The sequence below is a fragment of the Pteropus alecto genome, unplaced genomic scaffold, assembly GCF_000325575.1.
Source record: "Pteropus alecto unplaced genomic scaffold, ASM32557v1 scaffold5, whole genome shotgun sequence".
Taxonomy (NCBI): Eukaryota; Metazoa; Chordata; class Mammalia; order Chiroptera; family Pteropodidae; genus Pteropus; species Pteropus alecto.
The window spans coordinates 25,854,920-25,869,847 of NW_006441953.1; the positions used below are offsets into that span (position 1 = coordinate 25,854,920).

At 36.8% G+C, this 14,928-nt stretch overlaps 1 long non-coding RNA gene and 1 pseudogene across 3 annotated transcripts in view; one reads left to right on the forward strand and one right to left on the reverse strand.

Moving 5' to 3' along the window:
• Positions 1-219: 219 nt before the first annotated feature.
• Positions 220-14,928, forward strand: part of LOC112485516 — an 18,962-nt gene continuing 4,253 nt past the window's right edge. The window contains exons 1-3 of one of the 3 annotated variants that reach the window (XR_003048494.1): positions 220-1,497; positions 6,249-6,413; positions 14,646-14,841. This is a non-coding gene — a long non-coding RNA (uncharacterized LOC112485516). Of the gene's footprint in view, positions 1,498-6,248; positions 6,414-11,185; positions 11,226-14,645; positions 14,842-14,928 lie in introns of those variants that run through there. The other 2 variants (XR_003048495.1, XR_003048493.1) reach the window with 2 other exon arrangements.
• Positions 11,261-11,378, reverse strand: LOC112485527 (annotated as a pseudogene).

A 14,928-nucleotide genomic window follows, 5' to 3' on the forward strand; every position in this document is an offset into this window, starting at 1 on the left:
TTTGTAGCACTTGGGAGATTTGTTATCCAGTACTCCCACCTAAGAGAGGAGCCTTCAACCTCTCCAGTAATTCCTTCTATGATGCTCATTGGGCACTTAACATAGACGGACTTAACTGTTCCATTGCTTATAGCCTTTTATCTTTAGGCCTAGTCATCTTGACTAGATTATAAATATTTTAAGGCAGTGGCTATTTCTTATATATTCTTTTATTTTCATAGTTCTTAATTCATGCATGTATCTAGAAACTATTGAGTGCCTACTACGTGCCAGACACTGTGCTAGGTATTGGAGATATGGCCATGAACAAAACAGGAGACACAAACATTATTCTGGCATAATCAGGCTGGAAATAAATGTTTGCTGTTGATACTAGTTATGATAATTCCCAGCCTTAATTGTCTAGACGGAGTCATAAATAGTGAAGTTCTAGGCTGAAACTGACCTACTAAATTGGAGTCCTGCGTGCTGCAACATAGCCTTGCTGGGCTGGTCATGGGTGGAGACCCAAGATGACAGTGGAACATTGAGGTAAGGCAAATTCAGCAGGGAGGCAGAACATATTACACACTGAAACACATCTTAATCCTAGCTTGAAGTGGGATTTCCATTTATCATCTCCTTTACTTGTCACAATGTACTTTGTGAGTAGAGAAAACAAACAATATCCCTATTTTATAGTTGGAAAACCAAAGCTCCAAAACAAAATAATTTACCTCAGGTAGTTTGTATAGCCCGGGCTTACTTCCCTGATCTCCTCATTTCTCAGCCTCTGGCTCCATTACTTGTCCCTCAGGCTATCAGCAGAGATGTACAACATATCTGAGTAGAACAGAGCCACAGCGACAGGCCTCAAAAACAATGGTTGCTGCTTCTGCCAAAGGATAAGGGATAGAAAGGGTAACCCTTGAAGACCTCTCAGAAACACCTAACTAAATGATAACAATTGGCAGTAGTGACCTCAGTGTGAAAGCATCTTATTTTCAGAATGCATATCCCACAAAAATTCAGAAATACTCCTCAAATGTGCTTACTCGTTTTTCTCCTATGAAAAGAATGAGGCCTGGCTGTCATCTGCTATGCAGCTTAAGGTAAAGAGTAAACTAGAAAGCCATCTGAAACACAATGGCAGTCCTGGGGTGGTGGGGATAACAACAACAAAGACAAAACAAAGCAAAAAATTACCCAAAGTATGCAAACAGAGGATGGGAATGGTAATAAAATCCACAATAGTAATAGAGGGATGAATCCAAATGGAAAAATGGAAAAGAAGAGACTAAATTCTTCTTACATTTGAAAAACAAGAAAAAAAAATTCTAAAAGTTAAATATTAAGCACATTCAATGACTCCTTAATCCCTAAGGAGACCAGTGATGTAAATAAGGCAAACTCTGGATTTAAGGGCAGAGCTGAATTCCAATACCAGTTCTGACACTTACTGGGTAGGTGTGTTAACTTGAGCAGGTTAGCCTTCTCCAGTCTCTTTTTTCTCCTCTGGTAAGTGACGTAGGGAACTGTGCATGAAAGCTACCTCACTCTGTTAGAGCACTAGTCTTCAAAGTAGGATACCTCTAGACCATCTCAATCAATAGAGATGTAATGTGAGCCACAAATGCCAGCTACATATGTAATGCGAAATTTTCTAGTAGCCACATTTAAAAAGGAAAAAAATAGAATTAACTCGAGTAATATATTTTGATTCAACAAATGAAAAAAATGTAATCAGTAAAAAGTTATTACTGCATTTTCTGTATCTATTAAGATGATTGTGGTTTCTGTGGTTTATTCTATGAATATAATGTGTTAACACTGATTTTCAGATGTTAAACTACTCTTGCATTTCTGGGAAAAATCCCTCTTGGTCACGGTATGTAATCCTGTATATACGTGTTGCTGGATTTGGATTGCTAGTATTTTGCTGAGGATATTTACATCTATATTCATAGGGGATCTTGGTCTATAATTTTCCTTTCTTGTGATGCCTTTGACTGGTTTTGGTACCAGGTAGTACTGCTTTCATAGAACAAGTTAGGAAATGTTCTTTCCTCTTCTAATTTTTGTAAGCGGATGTGAAGGATTGGTGTTAATTCTTTAAATGTGTGGTAATATTCACCAGTGAAGCCATTTGGGCCTAGACTCTTTTTGTGGGAAGTTTTAAAATTGATAATTCAATCTCTTACTTGTTGTAAGTCTATTCAGATTTTTAATTTTTTCTTATTGCAGTTTCAGTTGTTTGTGACTTTTTGGAAATTTGTCCATTTCATCTAGGTTATCAAATCTGTTAACGTGCAGCTATTCATGTTATTCCCTTATAATCTTTTTATTTTTCACTGAGTTGGTGATGAGGTAGCCTCTTTTATTCCTGATTTTAATAATTTGATTTTAATAATTTTAATAATTTGAGCACTTTTTTTCTTTGGTCAGCCTAGCTAAAAGTTCGTCAATCTTATTGATTTTTTTTTCACAGAACTGACTTTCTGTCTTGTTGTTGTTCACTAGTATTTCTAGTCTCTATTTCATTTATTTGTGCTCAAATCTTTAGGATTCTCTACCTTCTGCTTGCTTTGGTTTTAGTTTATTCTTCTTTTGCTAGTTTCTTAAGGTAGAAGTTTAGGTTATTGACCAGAGATCTGTATTCCTTTTATAAAACTAAGCATTATAGCTATAAATTTCTCTCTGATTGCTGTTTTTGTTGCATCTCATAAGCTTCGGGTTATTATTTCATTTTCATTTAACTCAAATTATTTTGTAATTTGCCTTGTGACTTTTTTTTGACTCATTTGTTATTTAGAAGACTTTTAATTTAATTTTCACATATCTGTGAATTTCTCAAAATTCCTTCTGTTATTATGATTTTTTTCATTGTAGTCAAAGAACATACTTCATATGATTTAAAATGCTTTTAAATTTATTGAGGTTTGTTTTATGGCCTCTTAACATATACTCTATCCTTAACAGATGCTCTAACATATGCACTTGAGAAGAATACATATTCTGCTGTTGATTGGAGTGTTCTATAGATGTCTGTTACAATTATTTGGTTTATTGTGTTCAGGTTTTCTATTTTCTATTTTCTGCCTACTCGTTCTATCTATTATCAAAAGTGGGTTATTTCAGAAATTATTGTTGAATTGTCTATTTCTCACTTTAATTTGTATATTTTACTTTATGTTATTGGGGTCTCTGTTGTTAGGGGCTTTATAAGTGTTTCGTCTCCCTGATAGATTGACCTTTATTATTGTGTTCTTTGTTGTTTCTAGTAACAAATTTTGTCTTTAAGTCTATTTTGTCTGATACTAGTATAGCCAGTCCAGCTCTCTTTTAGATACTGTTTGTATGGCGTGTATTCTTCTACCCTTTTACTTGCAACTTACTTCGAATCTATTATGTCTCTTGTGGACAACTTATAGTTAGATCATGTTTGCTCCAATCACCCATTCTTAGTATTTTGACTGGCGAGACATTCTTATTAGAGGAATGATATCATCGTTTTTTCATAAACTGTACATTCATTGCTCTATTTAAAATTAGTTAATGAGAACTGTATGTTAATTTAATCTTCTTTTAAAATTTATATCAGATCTGTGTTATTTTAATCTTGGCTAATTTTTATAATCTTACAGGATTCGTTTTGTAACTTCTCCATATTTTTTGTAATATTTCTTGCAATAATTATTAACACATTTATTTGAATTGAAAAAATAAAGGCAGAACTTTTTCTAAAAGAAAGTGCAATTTGACTTATTGGTTTACGAATTAGATATATGATGGATATTTTCCCTAAATTGAGCTAAGTATGTAGATCCACAGTTTTGATTTCATACATATGTATAAAATCCAGGGAGAAAGTATATTAAAAATATGAGTTCAAAGAGAAACAGGAAAGGTCTAAAATTTCCAAATTTCCCAAATAGCTTTTTCATACATTTCGTAATAGCTAGTCATGGATATTAAATTGTTCAAATTTTATTAGATACATTTACTATGATATAGTAATTATATTTAAAATGACAATATTAAATGTATATTAAAAATTATATCTTTCCCAACAATTTAAACTTATGATAAAAAATTTTAGATGATTTAAAATGTATGAGACTTTTAAAACTGTTTGAATATGGAAGAAAATTTTTAAACGTTCCAAGCTTTTTTAGGTGATTCTTGAAGAAAAGTGTTTAAAGTCTAAGTCAGAGAACAAAGGCAACCCAAGTCCATCATCTCTAGTTGCCTTATTTACTGCTATATTCCCAGTGCCAATCCTATCTCTATGAATGAATGAATGAATGAATGAAAGGTAATATCGCAAATTATATACTTATTGCGTACAGAAAGGATGGCCCCGGAGGTAGCTTTTCCCCTATCTAGGTTAGCTCATTAGTTGATAGTAGAGAGAGTAGGGTCCTGAGGGAAATAGGAATAGCATACTTGTTGCGTAAAGAAAGGATGGCCCCAGAGGTAGCTTTCCCCTATCTAGGTTAGCTCATTAGTTGGTGGTAGAGAGAGTAGGGTCCTGAGGGAAATAGGAATAGGATACCCACACTCCTGACTCAAGAAGACAACCCTGAATGACTAGCTTTACCTGTGTCAGACCCCAGAAAACTGAGAGAAAGACTGAGACCTAGACTTAAGGGCACTCAACCAAGTATGAAGATTCATACATAGCCATTACCTTGAATTCGCCAGGCATTGTATGGGGCAGCTTCTTGTCTTGAGCATGTGACAATGAAAAAGACAAGATACATGAGGAATACACTTAAAGAAGTCTAAAGAAGCAAAATCTATGCTATAAGAGGAGTATATTTAGTTATTAGGTTGAACTATTTGAAATTACTGTTATTCAACCATTTTTGACTTACTAAAAACTATTGGTTCTTATGGTTCAACTTACATGGTGTGTGTAAATCCAGGTGAAAGAACAATAAATCCTCAGGAATTCATTAATCAAGGAAAATAATAAGCAGTCAGTGGCATTGAAGCTGGTCTTTGAAGGATGAAGAAGAAGATGAAGAAATGGATAGGTGGCAGATGAAACATTTGACAGAGCAGGATCAACAAGAGCAAAAGCAGAGAGAAGTAGGAGGCACACGTGCGTCCTGGAAAGGTGCAGTTTCTTTTGTGTTGGAGAAGAGCAGAAGGAATTCCTTCTTTCTACTCTTGTAGAAAGAGTACTGTAGGCCTGAGAAGATGCTCTTGAGTCAGCAATGGGAAGCCACTGAAGGTTTTCCTAGAGGGGCATCGTGACCAGATAAAAGCTTTAGAACTCAGGTGGTTGAATGGGGGAATAAGTGGTGGGTAAGGAGTTTGAAACTGGAGATGCTGAGATGCTTAAGAAGCTCCTGCAATAGTCAAGGTGAATGCAATGGATGTGTAGAGGGGCCAAGAAGTGGGGTATCATGTTTCTCTGACAGAATTGTCATGGTTTGGTCAATGGTTAGGTAGAGGGGTTGGTTGAAAGAGGTTTAGGTTCAGGAGTCGGGGAAGGGAGTAAGCTACATGGAGATATCCTGTAGTGGGAGCAGAATTCTGAGCTATGGGTCTTAGCTCTGTTGATTTATAGCTGAAGCCATCCATGAAAGTGCATGTGATTATCAGGGAAATCTACCTCGAGAGAACAGGGAAATGGAGTAAGGGCAAGAGGACAGAGCAGAGGATTAGGAATGAATCTGTGCCCTGTGTGTTACCACATTTTTACCTCCGTCATCACACTTGTTTATCTGAGACCTCCTAAGGTGGGAACTAGATCCTATTCATTCTTTGGCAACCTCACAGCACACGCGTAATCGAGGAGTAGCCACTTAAAACAATCCTTGCCAGAACGTATGCTTACTTTTATGAAATGTTTTCTAGGTTCTAGGCACTGATCTAAGTGTCACGAAGGTGCCCTTTTATTTTATATTTTACAAATGAGGAAGCGGAAGCATGGACTTGTTCAAGGTCCCAACCAGTGAATGGGAGCCTCGATTTAAGCTCAGGCAGTATAACACCGGAGGCCTCCAGCACCTAACTCTCACGCTATGGAATGAGTAAAGTCAGAGTGACATCTGTTTGGCTCTTTACAGTTCAGAATTGTCTCCACAGACAATTCTAATATCCTCAAAGTAATTTTGTGAGCTGGTGGGAGGGGTCAACATTATTACTCAATAAGTGAAAGCTAAAGTTAAATGAATTCATGAGGAAACACAGCTAGTAAGTGGCAAAACCAAGTAAAACCACCACCTTCTGAGTTATAACCCTTTGTTCTTTTTTAGTCTTGCTCCCTGTGAGTCCAGTTGTCTGCTTCATCGCTGAAGAAGATGGATGTGTCCACAGATGGCTGAGAAAGGAAGAGTCTGGAGAGACGGGCTGTGGAACAGTGAGAAAACTTTTTGACTAGCAGAACACATTTCCTTGAAGGACTTAGGAATTTTGTTCTGGTAAGACTCTAAGATGTCTATAGGTCAGACTTGTGAATGCTAACATAATCTCTTTTATTAATAATCATGAATGCTCAAAATTTAAGCACAACCCATCTGTAAAAAATGATTGGTTTGTTGATTTTGAATATAAATGAAAGATAATCTGGTGACTTGTCATTTATTCATCTTTGTTGGTACCATAACCTGGAATCCATCTTCAGGCATGATGTCATAGATTCCTCTACAGCGTAAAGGCCCCAGGCTCTTCAGAACCCTCTAGTTCATTCACTAGGGAGAGTAACACTTGCCCTCTTAATAGGAGAAGGCAAAAGAGAATGACAGACACTGAATTTCTATGGTTACTTGTTTAACCTAGTCCCCTGTTACACAGAGACTCTTCTTTGATGGCTGTTCCCCTTAGATAGGGCAAACTCACAAAAGAGGTCAAAGGAACTGAAAATGAGATTGATAATAAGCTTTATACTCGTCTTTGGCTTATTCCAGTTAAGAAAAGAAATGTTCCCGAATATCTGACAGATAGTAACTTGTCTGAATTTTATGAATAGGCAAGGTTGTCCTGGAGTTTCTCTGCCATTATACAGGATGGGTCATCTTGCCAAGTTTCATCATTGCCAATAGACTCTGAAGCAACAAATGTCACAGAGAATTCATAGATGGGTATCTCCTGTTTTGTAAGTTAAGTATAGACGTGTTTATTTATAAGAAGGTGAAACTATATCCTCCACGTGGCCAATACATTTAGTCCCTTAACTTCTAAAATAATTCTAAAATGAGCAATGTTATTGGTAATCAAAACAGAGGCACCTATATTCTTCCTCTTTAAGGACAGATAGAATAAAGGAAGGGAATTCAGTAGTTCTTGTCTATGATATTAACTAACACATAATATTAACAATTTATAATATTGAATATTAACACTTATTTAGTACTCTCTATGTGCCAGGCACTATTCTAAACATTTAATCTACTTTGTAACTCTGTGATGAGTTCTCTGGTTGTCCTCAGACCACAGGTGAGAGGACCGAGTTCCCAGGAGTGTGTGGCAGCTCGCCTAACACCACGGAGCTAGTGGTAGAGCCAGCATCCCAGAGCCTGCCTGCCCCTAGTCTCCTGGGCTCAGATTACTGTGTGTCTTACCACTTTGTCTCCACTAAACTGATTTCCAAGGAGTGCTGGGAGTTGAAAAAATCCTTCAAAGGTGGGAGTAAATTTGGAAGAATGGAAAGCTAGAGAAATTGCAGTGTTTTTAGAAATGACCTCTCTTGTGTAGCTTTAAGAAGTCTTCTTCCGTTGTATCCGAGCACCGAGTCTCACTGAAATCCGGAGACGGGTCTCTCTCTGCAGAAGAGGCATGACGGTGTCTGAGGTCTATGAGAAGCTGACGTTTCTGTCTTAGGATGGTTTTCCCGTTGATCTTTCTGTAGCCAGGGGCCACAGATGGCCACCGATGTGTTCATGCCCACTGATGGCGCCCCTCCTCTCTGTCACACATCGCACGAATGGATGCCGTTCCTTTTTTCTTCACTCCCTCCCTTTCTTTCATTCTCTAAGTCAATGAAATTAAACTAGCCAGGCTCTGTGCCAGGTGCTCACGATTAAATAAATACGTATGTAAATAAATCACACAAGGGTTCCTGGCCGTTAAGAAAACTCAAACATAGTTTTGAAAGTGGCCATCTGTTCGTGGGATAAACAGATGTAAAAGAGGGAATGGTTACTTCAACCTGAAGCATTGGGAAAAGCTTCATAGAAGAGGTCAGTACTGGAACTGAGTCTTAAAAGATGTGTAGGTTGGGGGTTGGCTAGTCAGAGCAAAATGTAAAGAGCTTTCAAGAAAGAGGCATCAGCAAGAACAGCAAAGGCTTGGAGGAGGAAATGGTAGAACAGATTGGGGTAAGTAGAGAGGAGGTTGCTTGGATGGGGGAAGTTAGTGAGGAGAGGCCATTAGAACAAGGCTAAAGAAGCAGGCATGGGCCAGATCCGGTCCGACAAGGAGAGGACTCATCCCTGAACTCCACCTCCGGGACCGTCATCTGTAGATGGTGATCATGTTTTAAAATTCTCACGCGATATCTGAGCTTCAGGGCTCCGGGGAGACGGGATACTTTCTCATGTTCCCGGGTATCTTATGCAGGTCCCGGTAGGATTAATACATTGTTTTCCGTGATGAGAAATAGCTAATATGAACTGAGGAGCAGTTTGATCTTTGATAAAAGGTCTAAAGAATTTTTTTAACAATCACTTCAGAATTTTGTACGGTACCTATTTTTCAGTTCTAATTTAATGCAAACGTCTGTTACTTAGATTCAGTGCTAACGACTAGCATTATTTCATTCCAAATATGTCCATCTAAATATTTTTTCAAACAAATATATAGTGCTTACTATACACCAGGCATTGTTCTAAGAATTTGACAAATGTTAAATCATGCAATGCCCTGACAACATAATGAGAAATACGCACCATCATTATCCGTATTTTACAAGATAAGAAACAATAGTTGAGCAACTTGACTGAAGTTACAAAGCTAGTTAAATGGTGGGGCTGGGAATTGAGTGCAGGCATTTTATTCCAGAGATGCTAGACCAACTCTTTGTTTCTAATTATAATTTATCTACCCTTCCAATTTACTTCTTTTTCCTCAAACTAAATTACTAAACTGATTTCGAAAAAATTTTGACCACTTATTTAATTGGCATCACACTATATTGTACAAATATAATCCCACATAGTCTATATGATAATTTTTTACAGGTCAGTATTTCTCAACCCTGGCTACACATTAGAATCACCTAGGGAGTTTTTAAAAATGTTTTTGTTTGCCCAAGCCCTACATCCAGATATTCTGCTTTAATTGGTTTAGGTAAAGCCTAGACATAAGTATTTAAAAAACTCCCCAGATGATTGTAATATTCATCCAGGATTGAGAACTACTGATATAGATCGATCATTTATTGATTACTTAAGGTACTGTGCTACAAATTTTACACACGTTGTTGTCATTTCTCATGAAAGCCTGATTAGATAGGTATTATAATTACCTATGTTCTACAGATGAGAAAATTGAATAACCAAGAAACTACATAATTTTCCCAAGATTACACAGCTAGCAATAACAGAGACAGGATATGTAAGGTAAAATCACAACTTCTTTGCCATAACCACTGCGCATCCCACAGCGTAAAAAATAATCAATCTATTGTGTCATAAATGAATCAGCATCCTAGAATGTATTTATTGTATACGTAGGTGCTAAGAATCTGACAATCTGAATAATTTAACTACCTATCCATTCGGTTTTTTAAAAATACTTTTTAAAACAACTTATGCATATACTTTTTCTGCCACATACATATATTTTTATATCACATATTGTTATATATGCCATGCATTTATTAGACTTTTTGTTTTTTTTGTATTTCTACTTAAGAATATGTAAAACATTCTAAATAAGTTTGCAAATACGTTAATAGCTTATTAAGAAAACTAGATGTTTTCTATTACTATTGAGAGGAAAATTATAGAAAACCAGTTTACCTCCAGTAGAAAAGATTTGGGCTACACTGTGTGAAGATGGTCGTAACAACAAGCAGCATCCTATAGCTACTAATTTTTGAACACATCTTTGCTACATGCCAAGTGAAGTTTCTGCAACTTTCCATACATTAATTTAAGTAATATACTTAACACATTAATTCATTCACCCCATCTCTATATTAAAAACTTCTGCACTTACATATCTAGCTCAGAACTCCTTTCTGAAGTATGAAATTATTTATTCAACTGCCTACTTGATGGCTCCACTTGAATGTTTTCGTTAGCTCAAATATAAAATGTCCAAAATGAAATTTTCAATTTGTTTCCCACTTTTTAAATTTCCTTCAGTCGCCCCTACCCTAGTAAATGGCTCCATCATCTATACTATGCTTCAGGCCAGAAACCTAAGACTCATCCTTGATTCTTGTTGCTCTCTTGCAAAATGATCTTGTTGGTTTCATCTCCAAAGAGTGTCTCAAATCCATTCACTTCTCTACACTGCCACCACTATAGTCCCATTCATCAAACCATCTTGAAAGGACCATTATGATAGCCTCCTAACTGGTCTCCTTGCTTCCTCTCCTGCTCTCTTACAATCCATTTTCTACCCTGCGCCCCGCAGCCAGTGTTGCATTCAGGTTCATCATTCACTTGCTTAAAATCCTTCAATGACTTTCTTGCGTTGACCTACAAGGTCCTGCATGATTAACTTTTCCCACCCTCCCCCTCACTCGCTATGTACAACGCAGTGGTCTTTCAGTTCTTCAACCACTCCAACATGTTTACTCAGCCCAGCACCCTCTTCTCCCAATTGTATGGCTGGCTACTCACATTTCAAGTCTCACCTAAAATGTTATTTTCTTGTAGAGACCTTCATGGACCATCCACTCCAAAGTACCTTCCTTCTCAGACCAACCTTTATTTTTCTAACAGCACTTATCGCCCACCTATAAAATTTAACTTAGTCACTTCTTTTATTGTTTATTTATTTTATCGAATGCAAGATCCAAGATAGATGCATATCTGCCTTGTTTTGACTTATCCTCAGCTGGTTCCTTAGCATATGGCATAGAATATGCTCACAAAATAATATATTTTAGTTCTATGTTAAATAAATATAAATGTTATGAATCTTTGATGTGTAATAAAAAGCATAGTGATCTATTCCTGAGATTTTTAAGAGAAAATGCTAGACTAGTAATTCTTTTATTTCTTTTTTTCTTTGTTTTTAGGCAAGGCACCCCTTGGTTGACCTCACAGATTGCAAGGACCTTGTCAGCTTACAATCCCTGACTTTTTATTTTTTATGCCTACAGCACCCGGTCTTCCTAGGTGGTCTCCCATCCAAGTACTAACCAGGCCTGACCCTGCTTAGCTTCTGAGATCAGATGGGATCGGGCTTATTCAGGTAGCATGACTGTAGACTAGACTAATAATTCTTAAACTGTATTTTATGTAGTGATAGATTAAGAAAAAAAAGGAGAACAAAAATTGTATTGCCAAAATTTTACTGTTACCGCTGAGTAAGTCTATATACAAACAATATGTCCACCATCATTTTACCAGACAGAATGGTAGAGAGCTAAAGGCCTCCTAGATCAAAGACACTATAAAGACATAGAAGTGGAAATAATATGGTGGCTTTGAGCAAAATCAGTAAGATTATTGGAAGCGATCGCGAATTTGAAGAATTTGATAGGTTTAGATGACGGAGAGTTTTATATACGATGCAAAAGCATTTGGACTTTATCCTATAAGGAGTGGGGAACTCTGGTATAAAATAGCTTTAAGTAGGAAAATTATATGATTCAATTTACATTGAAAAATTATTATTTTGGGGTCAGTGTAGCATATGGCTTGGAGGGAGATGAGACACAAATCAGGGAATCCAGTTAGAAGATCTTTGTTAACAACCTATGAGCAAGACGGCCGCTCAGGCTTACAGTGGGGCAGCGACATTGAGGGCGAAGGGGGAGGAACAGGTCTTTGCCATTAGCTCGTCTCCGAATGGTTTCTGAGATGCTCCAGCAAAGTCTTTTTTCCAGTTTTGGTTTGTATCATCTATGCGCTTTCGAATGAATTTTCGTATTATTTATCTGTTGGCCTCATAGCTACCTTTTTTTTTTTGATGAATATATATTTTTAAAAAACAGTAAACTATAGAGCCTTCGTTGCAGGGATTAAAATAATAAATGGATGTGAAAGCATTTTGCAAAGTACTACACAAATGGAAACTATTTTTATTACCAGTAAGTCAATTTCGTTTGCAAAGAGAAAAATCACTTTCCCACATGTAAACTCCCATAAGCAAACTCCCCAGGCAGAATGAATCACTCTTAAAACCATAGCACTTTTTGGAACTTCTATCATAACACCTCCATTAATTATAGATTGTTTATGTGTTGGTGTTTCCTTGTAGCATATAAATTCTTTAGAGACAGAGAGAGGGAGTCTTATGAATCTTTGCAGTCTGGTTTGTGGTAGACAGTAAGTGCTCAGTAAATGTTAATTGCATGCATGAATGAATGATTAGTTCCCAGGAAAGGCTAAAGGCAGTAGGGAGCTGATAAGGACTTCAAAGTTAAAATAAATATAAAGGTAAACATATTAAAGTGAAAAGATTCAGAGTGGTTGATGACTATATACTTTATTTTAGTCTAGAAGATATACATAGATTTATTGTACTACCAAAATACTTGATCTTAGTAAAGTTAAATATTTTGTAACACTGAAAATTAAACTTCCTTTTGCACTGTTGTATTCATTTATCCATTCATTTAGCAAATCTCTTTGCAATAGGGGATAAGTACAGAGCACTGTGCTCTGGATTTTAAATAAATACGACCCTGCCCTCATGAAGTTTTCTATCCAGTGGGGGCTGGGGAGTAGGGGAAGCCTGCTCCATGCCAAATAGTGTCCTAAAAATTTTCCATATTTTATAATAATTATAATTTACTATTTCTTACATACATAGCAACCTTGTAAGTAGGCAGTCTTAGGCCCATTTTGCAAATAAGAAACCTTAGCTAAGAGAATTTTGTAATTTAGTTGACATCACAGAACTAGGAAGGGACAGAGATAGATTGGTTGATTACAAGGAAGCACATCAAGGGTTATTTTTTATTTCAGAACCTAGATTTCCTTGCAGTCATTCGAGTTAAGTCTGTAAATACTAATGGAATATCAACAAAGACAGATGTAAAAAATGACAATGAAATGCAAATTTCATTGGAGTTTTTTGGTTTGGTGGAAAGATTTAGAAAAATAACCATAATCGTAAGGTGAGATTTTAACCAAAGATTGACAGATCTTTTGAAGTGAAATGTCCCTCGGGAGCTGAGCAGCATCTAGGTATGGTGTGAAAAGTGTCCTAGGCTTGGGGTCAGAAGACCACTATTTAAGACCTTGCTCCAGTTTCCTGGTTTGGGACTTTGGGAAAGACACTTAAATTTCTGGGCCTCGCTGCCCTCATTTGTTAAATATGGACAATAACATGTGATGTTTCCCCCTTATTTTAAGAATTAATGGGTTGAGATAAGAGAAAGCAGTTTTTTAAAATGCAATATAGATTTATGATAAAGAAAGCCAATTTCTTAGAAATATCTTTCTGGTATAAGAGCTATCAAATAAGAGAAAGCATAGAGAAGTGATTTATAAATTCTTATCCCTACTATGTAATGTGGTGCCTGTCACATAGTAGGTGTTTGGTAAATATTTATAGAGCTTAATTCTTGAATGGCTGAAAGAGACCAGAGGAAACCAAGTCCTCCCTCCTCCAGCTAGCAGGGAAGACATATTGTACCCAACTTCTCGTGACTTTTCAACACGTGAAGCTGTTGTCAATAAATATATTATAATTCAAAGTGCCATTTAAATTTGGTATTTCTGTTTGTTCATTTGGTTCTTTGTTCGACATTTTTGTTAGAGATATATGCATGTGACTGTGTTATGTATGACTGTGTATATGTATCTAAAAGGACATATTTGGGGGCCATGATGAGCTGTCCTCATATCTGTTAGGTTCTGTTAAGTATCTGTTTCTCCTGTTTACTGGTGAGTGTTCATAGTATGCAGCACTATTGGGGTGGAGATCAGTACCATATATTCTCCATGGATGCTTGTATTTCAACAGGTATGATAGACATAAGCTAAGGAGATAAAGTTTGAGCCTGGTAATACCATGAACTAGGCAGAGAGAGGATTTATTTGAGGAAAGCTAGCTTAGTTAGCACCATCAAACCATACACCCATAGGCGGTCATCTATCTGCCTACCAAGGTAGCCTTTATCTTGGATCACTGGCTAGACAGGTACATGCCTTTGCTATGGATATGACAAATAAATACCACCTGCCAATCTTAATCTGGTATATAATTACAATATTAATATTGGTAAAGTATAAGAAGTCTTTTTTCTAGCTTTAATATTTTATTTAATGTCACACAAAATTGTTTTCATAATAAAATGGTATTAAAAATGAATGTTCAGAACTCTTGCTTCCACAAAGATGGAATAGGTGATATCTCCCTATTCTTCTCGCTAAGTACAAATTATAACTATGGACATTACATATAAAACAAACAGAGCATCCGAAAGGTGGAGAGAAGAAGGCAGACTATCTCGGGACCTTGCAACCAGAGGCACAATAATGTATTGAGGTTCTTGGGTGTTCTTGTGGCTTATATGTTCCCAGATGGAAGCTGGAGAAAGCAGAGCACTGTAAATGTCAACAGGTATGAACAAAAAAGGCCCCCAAAAAGCTTTTGGTCAGTAACCAAAGGACCAAGAAAAGTGCAGACGTGCATCACGGAAAACTCTGAGGCAATAATGGCTCTACTCCAGCCAAACACCACAGGAAAAAAAATGTGTTCCCCTACCCATGTCAGCAAAGACAAGTGGGTAGTCTGGAGTACACTCTCGCTGGGATGTAACGGGAGTGGTGTCACAGAAGGCTGAGCAGAGAGCCAGGACTTTCA